This window comes from Nerophis ophidion, linkage group LG01, assembly GCF_033978795.1.
Source record: "Nerophis ophidion isolate RoL-2023_Sa linkage group LG01, RoL_Noph_v1.0, whole genome shotgun sequence".
In the NCBI taxonomy this organism is placed as follows: Eukaryota; Metazoa; Chordata; class Actinopteri; order Syngnathiformes; family Syngnathidae; genus Nerophis; species Nerophis ophidion.
The window spans coordinates 69458768-69472377 of NC_084611.1; the positions used below are offsets into that span (position 1 = coordinate 69458768).

Consider the following 13610-nt stretch of genomic DNA (forward strand, 5'->3'; position numbering starts at 1 on the left):
ACTCGGCTTTCGCGGTATAGCTCGGTTGGTAGAGTGGCCGTGCCAGCAACTTGAGGGTTGCAGGTTCAATTCCCGCTTCCACCATCCTAGTCACTGCCGTTGTGTCCTTGGGCAAGACACTTTATCCCCTTGCTCTCAGTGCCACCCACACATGTAACTTAGATATTGGGTTTCACTATGTAAAGCGCTTTGAGTCACTAGAGAAAAGCGCTATACAAATATAATTCACTTCACTTCACTTCGTCCACTTTCCTTCTCTTTGGTCCGCTCATTTTTACAGAAGGGCTTAATGGTGACGTGAAACGAAGTGAAAATTAAAGTGAAATAAAGAGAAATACGCGCCACTCCAACAACGGTCAATGTGTTTTGAGTGCGCCATCTATTGGGGAAACGTGGGCATTGCAGGGAAAGGGGAAAAAAAGGAGGTTTTTACTATAACTTGGACAAATTCGGCGGGCCGGATTAAAAAGCCTAACGGGCCGTATGTGACCCGCGGGCCGTAGTTTGCCCATGTCTGCACTAGTGATTTAGGGCTATATAAATAATCATTGATTGATTGATTGAAGTAACACACAAAGACAAACAAAAAAAACAACTTTTAAATAAGTGTTTTTTAAACTGACATAAACAGTAAACATCCGGTGTAACAAATGTAAAACATTGTTTATTCTGCCAAGAAACTATAATGTGGGTCTGGTAAGGTTGGGTTTTTTTTTCATACAACTTGGTATGATTGTGGGTATGATTACTTTTTGAGCACATTCAACAATACTGTGATGATAATGCAAAAAGTGTGATATGACATTTTGATAATGTAACACCACTGCTGTTTAGTTTAGTGTATTTAAACGTTTAACTTCCTAAGAAACTGTCCTTTGCAGTGGATATTTTTATATTAGTTTGTAGAATACTGATTATTAAGAGTTAACTAATGATTTGACTTTTAATCATGTAAATACCTCACAAATGGATATTTTTCCTTGTTGGCGTCTTGGTTTCACATCAACGATATTTGCCAAATAACGGTTCTAACTAGGGCTGGGCGATATGGCCTTTTTTTAATATCTCGATATTTTTAGGCCATATCGCGATATACGATATATATTACGATATTTTGCCTTGGCCTTGAATGAACACTTGATGCATATAATCACAGCAGTATGATGATTATATGTGTATACATTAAAACATTCATCTTCATACTGCATTCATTAATGCTACTTTTAAACTTTCATGCAGAGAGGGAAATCACAACTAAGTCAATTGACCAAAAGTGTATTTATTAAAGTTATTAAGCAATGGCACAAACAATCAAGTCTTTTCCAAAACATAAAGTGCAAGATTGTCAGTGACATTTTAAGTGTCAAATAAAAATGAGCTGCATAACAGGAAATCAAATAGTATTCGTCCTTCACTATGTGGTAGGTTACGACGGATGTTATGAAATTTTCTTCATTCTCTAACGAGTGACTCTTCAAATGATGCTACATATTAGCAGTAATGCTACTTTTTATAGCAACACTTTTGCCCCACACTTGACAAATTACAGTTGTCTGTTCGACATATTCCCACTTGAAGCCGAACCACCGCCAGACGATGGACCCCCTGCTGTTTTTATTGGGAATTAAGTCTTCCTTCATTTGTTACCAAATCCGCACCTTCTTTCTCTCGTATTCCCACTCGTCTGGCTACGTTAGCAGCTCACGTAGCCCAGTCTGCTACCGCTCTGCTGGGCAAGGGCGTATACGTATGTGACGTATGACGTGACAGTATGTGACGTATGTAAGAATGTTCGCCTGCTTGTCTGTTAGAAGGAGAGACAGGAAAGAGTGAGAAGAGACTGAAGTGTAATGGCCGCAGCTAAAAGCAACAGCGTGAGAACATATACTCGAATATTACGATATAGTCATTTTTGAGAACATATACTCGAATATTACGATATAGTCATTTTCTATATCGCACAGAGACAAACCTGCGATACATCGATATAACGCCCAGCCCTAGTTCTAACATACTACTCATTCTAATAAATTACTCCTATTCCCTAACTTATTGTAGACATTGTGGTGTGTAGTGTCTGCAAATTTCTTATTTTCTGCATGGTCGCGTTCCTACCGGACGCATTTCCTCTGGTGAGCTGCAATGGCTCTGGTTCGACTTGGAAATGGTCGGGATGAATGTGGCATGCTTTACCTTGCAGTATACAGACTTTATTTTAGTTTAATCTAACACGGCCGTTATAGGCACAGAAATATTTCACAGCAACAATTCCTTGGATGTACGAATCACAAACGTTCCCGTCACTCCTGCACACTTCCTCTTTTTTGCCCCTACATAATGTCCGCTGTTTGAATCATGGGAGATCGAGTTTACTTCTCAGATCAGCCCACTTAATATTGTCAGAAAAAAAAAAAACACTGACGGGAGTTCTCGTTTGATAATGTCACACATCACGGCATTATTGTGAGAATTTTGAAACCAAAATAACGCGATATTTACAATTTTTATAGTGTGTGTTGCATTGTGATGAGCTATATTTAATACTGTTGATTATGTGTTACCACAAACACAGAAGATATGTATACATGAACTACAATGCGATCAAGATGTCTGAAAAAAGTAAATGCATTCCATTAGTTGGATTTGTATAATGTGTTCAACTTATGTCAACTTGCTTCTAGTTTTGCATGTTTTCTTCTTTTTTTTTAAAATGATTTTAATCTTTTGAGTTTTTTGGTTCTCTTCTTTGTGTCAGGGGGTAGCAGCAGGATAACACTGCAGGGGGCAGTGCTTCCTGAAGGAGCCCAAAAAACTGCTCTTCAAATTGGACACATCCAACCTCCAGGTGTCCATGCAGGATGTACCACTTTGGAACATCAAGCCTGTCCCTAACCGCAAGGTAGACACACCGTCTTCTGTGTCTGACTAATGATTTGTTGTGAATTTTGTCACAAAGCATATCCTGCTAAAATATGACAACCTTTTGAGTGCAAGAATGTGAGCGATATGCTGAGATGTTATACGTTTTGCTTTGTGACAAAATGTTATAAAAAAAACTTTAATGATTTGTATTCTATTTTAATTTCAGCACATGAAAATATTTCTACTTTGATTCTATCAAAGACAATGGAAAACCATTTTCCAGATCAGCCCTCATAGATCCTCCTGATGGCCTAACAACTGAACTACATGTCGATGCTGAGAATGATCCATCTCAATCATTTGAGGAAGCTCTCCCTGATATGGGGGATTGGATGTACAATGATGGACATACGTTTAATGAAGGATTTGAAGATAGTTTGAGTGAGGAGTGTGCAGAAGAGTCGAATTTCAAGGACACAACAGACAAACCAATACATGACAATGCATCAGTAACCGTGGTAAAGTGCCTTCTGATCATCATGGGTTTTTTAAACTGTCATAAAATTACTGATAAGGCCCTAAGCGATTTGCTGAAAATGTTCAAGTTGCTTTGTCCCGATAGTCTGAATACAGACTGCTTAAACAGCGTGCAGAAGTTCAAAAACTTTTTTTTAACCCGGTCTGCATCATCGCCTATTTTATTACATAAATACTGCAGTAATTGTTTTGGCCCAATAGAAAGTAAACAAATAAAATGCCCGTCTTGTGGGACCAGTGTGTGAGAAGAAAGATCCTCATCCTTTATAGAAGTTCCAATTAACGCTCAAATAAGATCATTGTTCCTCAAGCCAGGTTTTCAGGAGAAGCTTAACTTCTGATTAAACAGAAAGAAGGCAGATGCTAACAACATTGAAGATATATATGATGCAGAAGTTTACAAACAGCTGGTCGAAAGGGGTGGTCCTCTTAGTGACCCTAAAAACATCTCACTTACTTGGAACACCGCTGGGGTACCTATTTTCAAATCATCCAAGTTTTCAGTGTGGCCTTTTTATTGTATCATCAATGAATTGAGCTTCATGGAACGCACAAAAAGAGAGAATATGATATTTGCTGGACTTTGGTATGGGGATTCAAAACCATCAATGGTTACATTTTTGAGGCCACTAAGTGACACGTTGAGTAAGCTTGCAGATGATGGAATTATTGTGCAACCTGCGGAGTTGACATCTGAACCTTTTGTGTGTAAAGTGCTCACCATTGCTGGAACATGCGACTTGCCTGCTAAAGCATTAGTCCTTAATTCAGTGCAATATAATGGGAAATTTGGATGTCACAAATGTGAACAGCCAGGAAAGACTGTGAAAACCGGGGAAAGAGGCCACGCCCATGTATTTCCATTCCAACATAGAGATCCAAAGGGGCCACTGCGCACCAATGAAAAGTTTGTACTCAATATGAAAATTGCAAATGAAACCAAAACCATTGTGAAAGGGGTAAAGGGTCCCTGTTGCCTGAGCAAACTTAAAATGTATAACCTTATCAAAGGCACTGCCGTAGATTACATGCACTCAGTCCTCCTCGGAGTAATGCGCCTTTTGATGGTGTTGTGGTTTTCTACAGTTTTCTCGTCAGCCCTTCAGCATGGCAAAAAATACCAAAGAAATTGACACGCGATTTCAGGAAGTCTGTCCTCCATCCTCAACTGGATATCCTCGACCAGTGGCATCTCACAGAATGTTTTTTAAAGCGTCAGAATACCGGGATCTCTTGCTGTTCTATGGACCTGTTATTTTCCGTGGAATTCTTGCAACAATGTACTACAACCACTTCCTTCTACTAAGTGAAGCCATTTTCATGTTGTTAATGGAATCTATATCGGTTGAACAGATCCATCATGCAGAACAACTATTGTGGAATTTTTGTTCTCAAATGGCTACACTTTATGGTGAGCGGTACGAAACAGCAAATGTACACCTTCTTGTGCACCTGACAGACAGTGTCAGGGCCCTTGGTCCATTATGGACTCATTCATGTTTCCACTTTGAAGACAAAAATGGATATTTGTTAAGGCTCATACATGGTACTCAAAATATACCTATGCAGATGGTAAATGCAGTCAAACTTGTGCAGTCTATTCCTGTTATTTCACAAACTATTAAACCAGGGAATGTCATGGCTGAATTTTACAGACATATGACTAAAGATGATAGTTTCTGTCAGGAAAACGAAGATTTGTCTAGGATTAAACTATATGGAGTATCTAGTGAATTTCTATTGGACACAGTTCACCTCTGCATTGCAAATACATGCTGGTCACTACATCAATTCTGGAACAGTAAGCATCTTTCACAAGGCACAAGTTAAGAGAAATTATCACACATCAAAACACTATGGTAAAGGTAATAGACGAAACAATTTTACAGTTTTTTTTCAAATGACGGACAAAGAAAGTATGGACAGATTGATTTCTTCTTTACCATAGCACAATCATGTGCCAATGGGCCCTCGTTCGTGAATTTAAACATGCTGGTTTTTCTTTGCTGCAAGATAGATTGACAAATGGTACATGCAGTCATGTTATTCCTCTATTGGAAACCTCTGCCATTACAGTAGTATCCTTGGATGACATTTTGGGTAAAGTTGTTCTCCTTGATTTCACATCAATGCCTGGCATTGTGTTTGCAGTTCATTTCCCAAACACACTTGAAAAGATTTAACTAATTAAGAACTGAGCTGGCCTAAGAAGCCACAAATCAAATATTTGATCATTGTTGTAAATGCTCTGAAAATACACACCGATGTGATGTTGCCGTGGATGCTGTAAAAGTCTGTAAATATGTACTGTATATGTAGTATCATTGTTGATTAAGTTTTTGCATTGTCTGTAATATTTCAGTGGCCAATTTATTAAATTTACTTGTCAAATAAAACAACTGTCTTTTTTAATGAATACTTAGGTCTACTACGTTACTGTATTTTAATATTAGTCCTTATCATGGTGGTTGGAGCCCCAAATGTTTTCTGAAGTGGTACTTTGTGAAAAGAGTTTGGGAACCACTGCTCTAGAAAGTTCCCAAATGTTAAAAGGTCTTAAACAGTGTTTTGTGATCATATCAGTATTGTTTGGGTTCAGTTTTAAATCTCATAATTGTAGTCACTGAGTTACTGTACATGGCGTGTGTATAAGAAATCAATAAATTAAGTAGAACATTATTTAAATAAACCATATAGCTTACAGAGCATATATCCATATTGCCTGCATTAATTATTTTCTCCAAATGATGATTGAGGTATAATGAAATTGTGCCAATTAAAATGAATTCATTTTTCCTAAGATAGAAAAGAGGCATATCCGACAACTCAAACAATGAGCAGCGGTGGTGGGGGCAGAGGAGAGACCCCTGTGTGTTCTGTGTCTAAAACCGCTAGCAGCAGACAGCATGAGACCCAACAAATTAAAGAGACACCTCGAGACCACACATGATGTTCAATAAATTTGAAAATGTTGAGCTTGGCATTAGCGTTTTGTTGGGGCGATGGGGGTAGGTGGGCCTTGAAAACTAACCCCTTAGTCTAAAGTGGGGATGACAGAAAAAAAAAGTTTGAGAAGCCCTGACCTAATTGTACGGATCTCACTTTAAATGGCAAACTGATCATTTAAATGTTTTCACTTTGAATATGAAACGAGGAGTAAAATGTACAATGTACATTATTATCAATTATTTCACAATGACATGTTTTAAGGATATTGTACAGTATAATTAAATCTAAAATGAATGTGATTTTTTTTCAGGATCATTTTATTTTTAGCCAGTAAACAACTGTTATGTATCTTTTGAATTGGGTTTTCCCCTTTAAATAACAAAATTATAGAATTTTACAATATTCATTATTATTAAATATTAAATGTGCTGACTAGTTTTACGGCATACATCATCCCCCCTTTACCCATTTGTTAAAAAGACGAAAGTGGATGCAAACGCCTACGTGCTGTCAGAAAACTAAAATAAGAAGAATGGCTTTGTGCAATTACTGCTATCCTGGCACAAGTTATAAAAAAAACAAAGTTACCAAATTGTTTTCTGAGGAGACAAAAAAAAAGAAAAAGGGAGGGACAATCAAGGATCAACAATGGCACGATTTTCACTAGCTTGCGTGAGGTCAAAGACGAGAGATTTTAGACCAATGCTGCCTTGCATCTGTTCCTGCTAAACTAGTAAGTGACTTTCAATGCTCAAATCAGAATAATAATGCTAATTTTAGCTACTGGAAATTTGTGTGGTAGCAATAAATACCCACCAGCGCGATACTTCGCAGTTCCACACTGACCAACCATGCAACAAACTCAAAAGAGCTGTACATGGAAAAAACAATACAGTGACTTCAAACTGCAAATATAAGGTTTGAGTAAAATATGTAGGTTGGTGTGAATGTTGTCTGTCTATCTATGTTGACCCTGCAATGAGGTGGTGACTTGTCCAGGGTGTACACCTCCTTCCGCCCGATTTTAGCTGAGATAGGCGCCAGCGCCCCCCGCGACCCCAAAAGGGAATAAGCGGTAGAAAATGGATGTAGGTTCCTACTGTGGAAAGTTCAGTAATACAGAATCATTGTGGCATTATCGTGTCAGTTTGACGCTATATGCGCTAGTCCTCATGGTAAATGTGGTTTTCCTTTTGGGAAAACGCCATCGCTTTGGTTCACTGGTGCGGCCAATATAAACCAAAACTGAAAGTTCTTAAGTGGGGCTTTAAGTAGAGTTTATAAATCTTGTATCTGTGCCACATATAGCCTTATTTCAGTGTCAACAGTCTCCAGCTTACTTGCTACACTGTTTTGGCTCTGCCCATCCCTGTGCAGTTATTGGACCGACATTTTTAATACTTTGTCTGTTGTAATTAACCACTAGGCCTTCTTTGCTTTTATTTGTTGTTGTATCTTTATGTCAGCAATTGGGACTGTTTGAATGAAATTGTCTGTGGCTCCATGTTAACGAAGTTGCCTGTACTATTTGACTGATGCATTTTATTGATTGATTTATTATTTTTCTTTCTTTTTCGTTTTGTGTGTCTTGTTTTTTAGGGGGAAAGGAACATTTAATATTGATTGTAAATACGTTTGTACTTTAAGAAGTTGTATTTGCCTTAAAACTCCACAAACATTTTTCGACCCCTATGTACAGTCACCGTGTGCTCGGAGAAGAGGTAGGATTAAATTTAAGTTTTACTTCTTAATATTCCTTTTCAGAATTGTTGAAAGGTGCAAATGGATCCATGTGATGTTACTTGACGTAAACATGTCTGTAACAAATACATCAAAACCATAGCCACATGTGTAATGACTAACATTTACATAACATTTTGTAGACGGCATTGCATGTCTTGTCTTGTTCTATTCTGTCTTTTGAACGTACAAGTAAATGTCTTGTTTTTAGTGTGAGGTTTAACTGTTGTGTTTATTTTGTGTAATTGTGAAGTTTTTTGTACCTGAAAATCAGATATCCCGGCCCCCCAGACACATTTTTTCCTCTAAATCTGCTCCCCGGGTCAAAATAATTGCCGAGTGTGACCGTGTGTGACCGTGTGTCTTGGCTACCACTCTTTACCGCATCTCTCCATGAACCCCGAAAAAAACATCCGACCAGGAGCGTTGGGCTGCAGTGCATTGTGGGTAGGCGAGTCTTGTACATGATCATGTTCTGTCGGTTCATTTGCAAAATAAACCAGAGAGCACAACTCAGCTTTGATACAAAATGAAAGTAAAAAGTCATGTTGGAATATTTAAAAAAACTCAGCTCGGATTAATTACTGTTCTCTTGGTAGTGGAGAAGAAGTGGGGGTTAGGGGCAAAGGTGGTCTCTGATCCATCTTTGACACGGCAGAAAAGGGGCTGCGAGAGGTTAGACCGAGGAGGCATGTTTTTTTTTTTTTACTACAGCCGACGAGGCACATATGTTTTTCAAATTAGACCGTGTCGTATTTTGGGGGAATCAAACAAACATTACAAAGAGGTTTTAGGACCAGACAATCCATTGGATTCGATACAATTATCTTATTCAGGAATTACATTTTATTTTGAAAAAGTTATCAGTAATCTGGAAATACGTGTTATTTATTGGAATTGTAGATTGAAAAAAGAAATAATCAAAAGCCATACATCATGAAACAGGCAACAGAAGTACAACAAATCAAAGTTGGAAGAAATATTACATACGCAGAGGCATTTAAAGTGAGAAATCAAGAAAGTGTAGAAGAGAACAGAAGGGTGAATAGTTCAAGAAATAAAAAAAAACAAGAGGCAACAAATACAGGAATTTCCACGGACAAACTAGTTGTATTCCTGGCTTACGTAATAAACTGTACAGAACAGACTAGAAATAAGACTGAAAAGATCAAAATAATTGTCAAAGCAGCAGCAAAGTTGTTGAAAGAACTATCTTGGGACCGGGTGCAAGCTGTACTACAGAGAGTAGACGTGACGGAGTCATGTTACCACATTTCAACACCCTGTTAATTGTTCAGTGGAATGCCAGAAGTTTGATAGCAACCGAACATGAATTAAAAGGATATATTAAAAATATGAAAACTAAACCACATATAATTTGTATTCAAGAAACATGGCTGAAGCCAAAATTAAACTTTATGATAAAAGGATATATAACGATTCGTAAAGATAGGAATGATGGGTAAAGAAGATGATGTGCCACATTTATTAAAGAAGATGTAGTCACGGGTAAAGAAACAGCAGAACCTTTAGCAAAAACATTTGTTAAAGTGCACGGTAATGATAATTTGAGAAATGTAGAAAAACAAAAGAGAGAAGAAACGATGAGTTTAAATATTGGGGAAATGATGGAAGACAACGATAATAGCTTTACCAACACTATGGATATGACATTTTCTTTGAATGAAATGGTTCGAATTTTGAAAAAGGTTAAAAATACGTCACCGGGGAAATACCTGGTGAGTTATCAAATGATCAAAAACTTAGGTAGCATCGTCAAAGAAGTGGTCTTGAAATGATATGACAGGATATATGAAGAAGGAGAATGACCGGCAGAGGGGAAAATTAGCGGTAATAATTCCAATATCCAAGTCAGGGTAAGAGGCAGGAAATTATAGGACGATAGCATTGACCTCAAATTTGGGGAAAGTAATGGAAAAAATGATTAATGAAAGACTAGTATATTATTTAGAGTCAAAAGAAATCATCAAAAAACTAACAAAGTGGTAAATAATGTTCAAGACTGGGGAACGGCTTGGGGTTTAAGATTCTCTGTTGGAAAGACAAAAGTCATACATTTTACAAAGAGAAAAGTACAAAACAAGCTCCAAATAAAAACTCTACGGTGAAAATATAGAAGTACAAGTATTTAAATATTTAGGAATATGGTTTGATAAAAATATGAACTAGTCAACCCACATCAGCAAAATAGATTTGATTAGATTAGATTAGATAGTACTTTATTTATTCCTTCAGGAGTGTTCCTTCATGAAAATTAAAAAATAGGGGAAAAAGTAAAAAGGTGTTAAATATAATGAGGGCTTTGAGGGGTAATGATTGGGGGGCTGATAGGTTGACGTTGAAAACAATATATGTATATATATCACTTTAATTCCATCTGTTATTGATTACGGTTGCAATATTTACCAATCTGCTTCAAAAACATGACTTGGGAAAATAGACTGGATCCAGTCACAGGCTTTAAGGTTATGTTGTGGAGCTACTACATCAACCCTAGTGGCAGTATTACAAGTAAAAATGAACGAAAAACCTTTGGACAAGAGGAGAGATCAACTCTCAGCAGTTTATCAGGCAACTTTAAAAGGATCCAAGCAAGGATATCCCACTTGTCCAGTGCTACCAAACTGCCAAGAAAAAGAGAAAAGAAAAAAAATAATAGTTTTGGGTGGATTATAGGAGACAATATGTAATAAAGTTAAAATTGACAATATTAAAGTTAGTCCTACAGTACCAATGCCTGCAATACCACCGTGGATGTTTGATAACCCAAAAGAAAACATGCAATTACTAAAGAATAGAAATTTAAATAGTTACCAGATAGAAAAATGGATTGAGATATGATATATACGGATGCATCAAAAACTATAAAAAAATTAAAGGTAAGAGCTGCAGCAGTTATCCCACAAGGAAACATAGTATTAAAGAAAATAATCAGTGGTAAACTATCTGTTTTTACGGGGGAATTGGTAGCAATTTATATGGCAGTTAACTGGATAGAGGAAAACAAAGCAAGGAAAGTAGTTGTGTGCTCGCACTCCAACAGTGCATTGATGAGCATAAAAAACATCAGAAACAAGACAAGATTTAGTTTATGAAATAGTTGAGGCAATCTACAAAATAAATAAAGGGGGAGGTGTGGTAAAATTTCTTTGGGTTCCTTGGAAGATACAGTAGGATGGAATTCACAACACATAGGATATAAAGCATTATACATGTATTTAAAAAAACATTGGGTTAAATAAAAGAATATAGAGTAGGGATCCATCTTGGTCCACACTCCATTTCAGTAGGTGGCGCTAATGCACACCAGAAGGTTGCTTGCCGGAAACAACCGCCCACCTCCGGCATCAGTCCCCGCCTACTACTCCCGGTTGGAAATTCATTTGAGCAAAAGACACTGGAGTGAGAGGAGTTCTTCAAAACCGCGGAGTATCTTAAAAAGCTTACAGAAAACGAGAAAAACTTACAGCGGGTGCCTTTCGGATATTCACCGTTGTTTTCGTTGATTTCCCCTCGGAGCAAGGATTCGATGTCTGGAGTCTTTGGCGAGAGCAGGGGTCGCTCTCCTCTTCGACGGCCGTTGACGGACCCGCCAGCGTTAACGGGGACCAGCGAGCCGGAGATGAAAATGGAAAATCTGTAAGTAAATATATGTATATATAGATCTATATATATATATATATATATATATATATATATATATATGTATATATATATATATATATATATATATATATATATATAGTATACCGCATGTTGTTTTCTTGTAAAACGAGAATCATTTGACTCACCAGACTGCGATTGTGTTAAAGGGATCGCGTTAGGATCTTACGGCAATTCCTCTATGAAACAAAATAATGAATACACATAATATTAAATAATTCGAAGGTTTAAACACACCTCCATAATCATCTTCCAACTTTGTAAGATCGTTTAAACAAAGTTCTTCGTCTTTCACTTCGTCGTCATCGGCTGGTAAAAAAAAAAAAGTATTACAACGTCGTACACGTGCAATGCTTTTAACGTTTAAATGCTTAAATGGAGTCAAACCATTGTCTAATAACGTGGTAAAGCAGAGGTAATGGTGTGTGAGTGTGTGTGTGTGTGTGTGTGTGTGTGTGTGTATGTGTGTGTGTGGGTGTGTGTGTGCGTGTGTGTGCGTGCGTGAGTGTGCGTGTGTGCGTGTCCACATCTTCCCACGTAACATTCCCAGCCATCAATACATCGAAGCAGGGTCAAACATATGGTTAACCTTAACCTATTTAGTTCCTCCCAATCGTTTAAATATGTTTTCGGGAAGTCTGGTTGTTGTTTCAAATGATCGTAAACATTTAAACTGTCAAATGACTGGTCAGATGCTGATCAGAGGACATTCTGAATCTTCGGTGTGCGACGATCGTAAACATTTAAACTGTCAAATGGCTGGTCAGATGCTGATCAGATGACATTCTCAAGCTTCCTTAAAAACTGACCTCAACCTGAACCCTCCTTTGTTCCCTCTTAACCAATTCCTCTTCAGATCTTAACTCCACCCTCTTCCTGGTTAAATCACTCCCTCTTCAGGTCTTAAATGCACCCTCTTCAGGTCTTAACTCCGTCCTCTTCCCGGTTAAAACTCCGCCCTCTTCCTGGTTAAACCACTCCCACTTCAAGTCTTAACTCCACCCTCTTCCAGGTTAAAGCTCCACCCTCTTCCTGGTTAAAACCCCACCCTCTTCTTGGTTAAAACTCCACCCTCTTCCTGGTTAAAACTGCACCCTCTTCCTTGTTAAACCACTCCCACCTCAGGTTTTAACTCCACCCTCTTCCGGGGTAAGCCACACCCATTTGAACCTTTGACCCTTGACATTTGAACTTGACCTTTGAACTTGACCCCTCATAAATCATTGATTTATGACCCCCCATAAATCATTTTTTGACAAAAGGTGTCCCCTTAAATTCTCTCACAGAGTTTGATGTTTACTATAATCTCTTAATAAGAAATGCCATTTTAAATGTGGACACAACCAGCACTCAGAAATAAACACGACTTCAGTTGGGTTCCAAATCACTTTGTTACTAGTAGTTTGTCTGGATACTAACCAGAGTAAGCCCTATTAAGTTTAAGACAGCAGAGTGGCGCAGCGGGAGCGTGCTGGGCCCATAACCCAGAGGTTGATGGATCGAAACCATCCTCTGCTAAGGTTTAGGTTTCAGGTGAATCTTTGACTGATTCTTGTATTGAAACAAAGGCCAACACCCATTCAGCCCACAGCTGTCTTCTCTAACTCTTTGGGAATTACATCTATGATTCCTGCTAAGGTGAGAGTTTAAACATCTTATAAGTCAATCTCAACAGTACAGTTACAATCCATCCAACGCCCGGAGAATACAGTGACTTGAATGAATTACAGATTTCACTGGTTTGTGCATGACATTCTCATGGAACCCAGCATTCATGATGTTGAAGCCTGAGGTCTGCCTATATGAGAACCCTCTAAATTTGGTGTTGTGTGAGCTCA

At 38.0% G+C, this 13610-nt stretch overlaps 1 long non-coding RNA gene across 1 annotated transcript in view; it reads left to right on the top strand.

Annotated features, from left to right (window-relative positions):
• The window catches only part of LOC133538252 (uncharacterized), a 96531-nt gene that overhangs the window by 53267 nt on the left and 29654 nt on the right, over positions 1-13610 (top strand). The window lies entirely within an intron of this gene.